At 48.4% G+C, this 6,000-nt stretch overlaps 1 protein-coding gene across 1 annotated transcript in view; it reads right to left on the reverse strand.

Annotated features, from left to right (window-relative positions):
• Positions 1-5,733, reverse strand: part of PRR5L (proline rich 5 like) — a 78,323-nt gene extending 72,590 nt beyond the window's left edge. Inside the window, 1 exon segment of the mRNA XM_080931713.1 lies at positions 5,624-5,733. The gene's annotated coding sequence lies outside the window, so the exon portion shown is untranslated.
• Positions 5,734-6,000: the final 267 nt, after the last annotated feature.

A 6,000-nucleotide genomic window follows, 5' to 3' on the forward strand; every position in this document is an offset into this window, starting at 1 on the left:
CAAGACAGAGCCTCCATCAGATCCCCATCTCAATTCTCCAACCTATGTGGTCTCCTCAACACCAGTAACAACTAAGGTAACAACTTTGGATTGGGTCTGACCTTCGGCAGGTGGTGTGTGTGTGTGTGTGTGTGTGTGTGTGTGTGTGTGTGTGTGTGTGTGTGTGTGTGTATAGTCATGCCATGAGGGTTTTTCTGGTAGGTGAAGTTTTTTGATATTTGGGTTTTTTTTTTTTTTTCTTAATCATCTCAAACACCAGGATTACCAAGTCCATCCACTAATTTTGCCTGCAGATATCACAAAGAAAATAGCTACAGGGCTCCATGAGGGGTGTAGGGAGATTGAGGCCTGATGCTTCAGAGTTCTCTAAATGACTGCACAAGTCTACTCCGTCTCCGGGAGACATCCGGGAAAAGGTGATGAGTCAGTTCTAAAGGATTTATGTAGCGCTCAACAGCAAAGGGTTTACCCTGAGGAATTATGCTGCTGAGGTTAGGAGCAGGTTGTGACAGGGTCTGAGGCATCTTAGAGCTGGCTAATTCAGACATAGTTCAGAAGCAGAGGTAGGATTTTGTCCCAGTTCTCAGCAAAGAGACAGGAATAAACCTTTAGCTATTGTTCCAAGACATACCCCAGTGCTCCGAACAAAGGCACCCAACACAGTCCTTTCCTTAATCCTTGAATTTGGGAACAACCTAACACCTTCCACAAAACCAAGAACTTAGCCCATGTCAAAGAGTACCAGCAAGGTTGGACAAGGTTCTGTAAAGTAGAAAGAGAAGAAAGAAACAGGAGGTATTGCTGAATCTGAGCCTGGTATGTGTGTGAGATTCTGCTACTGACACCTCAGAGCCGAGGAAAGAGATGAGGAACAGACAACAGCCGGAGTAAATACACAGCTCCATGTAACACACAATTACACACAGAGTATATCACATGCATAATTATGCTGGCCAGCAGTTGGGCGAGTGTTTACAAAGTCCTCCCACAGACCACAGTTAAAAGAGGAAGAGCGATGGGGACAGTTCAGCACTGTCCAACACCCTTTAGGTATCTCAGTGAGCTGGGCTCTCCAGAAGCTTCAGGGTGTAGCTGAACTTGGCCGTGGAACTTCTGGGTTCTTTTTAATAAAGCCAGTTTATAATGATGTCATACATTATCTACTATGGAGATATAAGACCTGGGTGGGTGATGTATAAATAGAATATCTCTATACATTTGTGTACTATATAAAAGTGTCTGAAATTCTAAAAATATGTTACAGCTGAAAATACTACAGGTTTTTTAAAGCCTGCTTCAATTTAATAGAGTGTTTAAATTCTAAGTTAATGGTAATTAGAGACCAAGCAGTATTTCTTTAAACTCTGCTAGACAGACATTAATCCAATTTGGTAATCACTAGCCTATGGGCTTTTTCCCCTTCTCCGAAATGAAATCCAGGCATTGATCTACAAAGGCTATAATCTGGCAAAGCATAAGAAAAGAATATTTAAAGAGAGACTGAGTGACTGTTACCTCAAAGGGCCAAGTCCAGTTAAGATGGAAGCAGGTCTCCAGGGCTCACTTCTATAAGCTGGCACAGAATAACTAAAGGCACTCCCAGGAGGTGGGGGCTTACCTTCCCACTGCCCTCCCACCTGAGACCCACATCAGCATGTGCACTGTATTAGTGAGGGTTCTCGAGAGTCACAGAACTTACGGAATGTCTCTATATTTAGAGAGTTTACTGTGATCAAACAAACCCAACAGTGGGCAACTGTGAATGGAAAGTCTAAGAATCTAGTAGTTGCTCCGTCCCAAGAAGCTAGTTGTTCCAGCTGCTCTTTTGTAGAAGTGGGTTCCAACAGATGTACTGACTAGTAAGTGCAAGCCGGTGAAGAAGAATGACTCTTCCTTCTTCCAAGGTCCTTATGTAGACCTCCGGTAGGTGTGGCCCAGATTCATGGTGTGTAGCACCTTGCCTGGATCTGAAATTTGCTTTTTCCCAGGCTGCCCTAGAACTCAAAGACCTCCTTGCCTCAGTCTCCTGGGATTAAAGTACTATCTCACCTGGGCCTAAACCTTTCATGATCACTATACCTCAAGATCTCCATGCCAAGATCCAGGTGAGAAATTTGTGTCTTCACAGGTGAGCCCTCCAACTCTGGACTGTACTTCATTCCAGATACAGTCAAGTTGACAAGCAGGAATATTCGTCATATTTCCCAAGTCTGATTTGGCTGTATGCCTGAGGGCCATGCCTTCCCAAACCAATATAGAGCCATTTTCAATATCTACTCTCCTTTCCTTTCCTTCCACGGAACCATCCTCTCAGGCCTTTGAGTCTGTGACCTTCCTCTTCCCCATTGTAGCACCCTATGCGGCTAGAGCACTGACTCCTGCCTCAGGCACATCCATAGAAACTACTAGAGCCATCTTGAGAACTTGGAAGTCTGACAAAATGTGAATTATCTCAAGTTGGTCTCTGATGGCTTGTCATTATCTTATGATCTTGTGTCATCTATGTCCCCAGTCCCCTTCTTGACTTCAGTGTGGAATTTTCCCTTATAAAAGGAATGCCTTCTGCTTGCTAGGTAACCACTCTTTCCAGCTTCTGTACCCTGCATCCTAGACAAGATACACAAGATCCCTTCCCTTCAAATTTCAGCCACAGAGGTACTCATTTACTCTGCTGTGTTAGTAAATGAGCATCATCTATAAACAGTGTCTCTAACAGGTTTGCAGTCTGCATAGAGGCAGGGATCTCTACAGACCGAGCCCTTCATGACAAGCATTGTAAGTGTGCATTCACAGAGACTCACATGCTAGTTCAATCCTACACTGTCCTGTTTCTGCAAAAAAAAAAAAAAAAAAAAAAAAGGCTAAAGAGAGAGCGAACATCTGGCAATTTAGAAAAGATTTTGCGTTTGTTTTGGTATAAGGCCACAAGAACACACATTCATATCACTAGGACAGAGAAATGTGAACAGAACTGAAAGATCACAAGGGCTGCACTGAGTTGCACCCTCTCTAGAAGCGTGGATTAAATGCTGGACACACACTGAGTTAATGAATAAGCTGAATTGGGACATTCAGGTGACACCCATCACAGTGAGGTTTTCAGGTAGACATGGCAATGATCTTCTATGAGATAAAGAGCTTGTTCAGTAATGTGCTGCTCTGTGACATTTGGACAAACAACACAACTTGTGGGCTGTGGAAATGGCTCCATTGGTAAAGTGTTCATCACACAAGCATAAGGTCCTGAGTTTGGATTCCCAGGTCTCACGTAAAAAGCAGTCACGAAGACTTGCTGGAAGCCCAGCACTGGTGCAGGTGTGCACAGAAGTTCCAAGGACTTGCTGGCCAGCCAATTAGCACAATCAGTGAAAGGCCCTGACTCCAAAACTAAATGTCCACTGAGGAAGAGAATGGCACTGACTTCTGGACTCAACACATACACACAATGCAATGCACCGAAATGCACATATGCATACAGACATAACACACACACACACACACACACACACACACACACGAGCAATCAACTATATAGATTATCAGGTGAACGTCTGAGAAATCCAACAGAAAGGGAAGATATCTTCAACCTCCAAACCTAGAGTGGCAGTCTATTGTGAGCTCCGGCCCCTGTACCTGTAGCCTAAAACAGATTTCTTACATTGTCTGTGCTCCAGTGTGCCCAGTGGGCACACAGTAGTGCTCCACCAACATTTTGGTGAGGATCAGGAAATTTTAGCAGTCTTGGTGCATGGTGTCATCATAAAGCGTGAAGAGATGTTTACAGTTTTCCGTTTTCAGAAGCAGGTTTTTGGAATGTTTCAACATTAAAGGTACTACTGAAAGCACTTCCTGCTGAAATAAATACACACCCATGCCCCTCCAGATCTGAAAGAAATGAGCTTTAGTGCTTTGGAACCCAGCTAGACTCAGGTTAGACCTACTGTAAGCAGGCTTATTTCTACTTCCAGCTGTCTTTTACACTGTGCTAGGTCCAACCGTTAGAAGGGTAGTTAATACACTAGGACAATGGGTGGAAATGGAGGAACCGGAGGACAACTCTGTAACACGGTAAACCTTTGCTTCTCATCTCCGGAGGCAACACGCTACAGAAACCACTCTCCACAGTACCACGTTCCTTTCTGGAGCTCAGTGTTGGAATGAGGCCTCCTCCGCTCCGGTTCCACCTGGCAGAGCCATCTTACCCCCGTTAGGTGTATAAGGAATCTCATTAGGGACTAATTTTAAAATGTAGCTATCATTGCCCTCCCAACTCACTTGCAGCGTCTTGTTATCAGTAACAGCACCTTCTACCACCAAAGCAACTTAGCAGAACTAGCAATGACAATTTGAAGTACGAGAGGGAAATATTGCTTCTAACGAATGGTCCAAAGAACAGTCTTGAAGGCTGACCGATGCCACCACGCTGGAAGCTGGCAGAGGCGTGGGGGTTGGGAGAAACTGATGGCATGGAATGCGATTGTCCAGGACTGCTGTAGTCCTTATCTGGATTTGCATGAGCAAGGATTCCAAAACTCCACCCAAGTAGGGATGCCTGGAGACATTTTTCCATCGGGTCTCCGCAGCAGACGTGTAGCCGAGCCGCCGCGCGTAAGCATCTCGTCTTGTGGGGCGCGACGCAGCGCGGTAATTGAAACCTTGCACACCGCAGGATTGCAGTGGCGTCTATAAATACTCTCCACTTTACTGCTGACAAGCAAAACGCGGGCTTCTGGCACCAGGGAGGAAGAGGCGGCGGTGGCATGTGATCCCTAACAGGGCGCGAATAGGAATCGGGGAAACCCCTACTGCCAACGAGAGCAGCACCCCAAAATCTATTTCTGAAGGTCCCTTCGTAAGCACACCTGGTCCCTGTCGCAGTCCAGGGCCAGAGCCCTGGGAACCGTGAGTCTGGTCGCCAGGCGCGGGCCCCACAGCGCCCCCTGCGCGCAAAAACGCGCAATGCTCACACGAGGCGCGCAGAGGAAATCCCGACCCAACGCCCCGCGGGCGCGAAAGTCGAAGCGGAAAGGGGACACCGTGGGCGCCTGGCGCAGAGTCACAGTGAGCTGTCCTAAGCTTCTCGCCACCAGGGGCTAGGTCTCCCGCGGGCTGTCCCTGGTTACAGTGGCCTGTCCAGCGCACCGGGCCAACTGGTCTCCCTTTACTGCCTCGGCTCCCACGCTTCCCTTCAAGAAAGAAGGGGATGGCCGGGAGGGTCGGTTTCTCAGCTGAGTACCCCTCTAAGCACCCTTGACTCTGTAGATCTTCACTCTCCCCCGTGGGAGAATGGGACAGACACATTCTTTTCCTGTCTCCTTGCTTACTATGGGATCCCACGCTCGGCAAGGATTCCCCCAAAAACCTTTCACAGCGCTTTCTCGTCCACCGTGATCCACTATGCTCAGGGCGGCCTGCCCCTTGCCTTACCCACCTCTTAGTAGTCTACCTTCCCGCCTACAGCATCCGATGCGGAGGTTCCTTAACCACGCGGAGTCTCCCCCTTAGTCTCGCTGTCCCCGGTGTCCCCACTCCCACGCCCAGATCACGCCAGGGGAGTTATTTTCCGAGCCATGCGGAGTTGCAGAATGATGACTCCAGGCCCTCCAGGGACTTCCCCACTCACCCCCTTGGGGTCCCCGGCGTGAGTCACAGAAGCCAAGCCGCGCACACCCGCCGCTCGCCTCCGTCCCAGACTCTGCGCGCGCAGGAAAAAGTTTCCGGCGTTCCAAGGAAAGTTTTCTCTCTGGAGGGAAACCAGAGATTTTGGATTGTTCTCGCCTCGTTCGCCCCTCCCGAGGTCCTCTCCCAGCTCTGCCCTCCGCCTGGTCGTGTCCTGCCCAGGTTTCTCTTCAGCATAACTTTCAGAGTCAGGCTGGTGACTGTTTCCCTCCTCTCAACTTACGGCCGCCTCCTCTCCTCCTCCCCCTCCTCCTCCCACTTTTCCTGTCCGGTGCACATCGCTGTAGTTTCTCTCCAACGCCCACCGCCTCGCTTCACCCC

This window comes from Micromys minutus (genome assembly GCF_963924665.1).
Source record: "Micromys minutus genome assembly, chromosome: 17".
In the NCBI taxonomy this organism is placed as follows: Eukaryota; Metazoa; Chordata; class Mammalia; order Rodentia; family Muridae; genus Micromys; species Micromys minutus.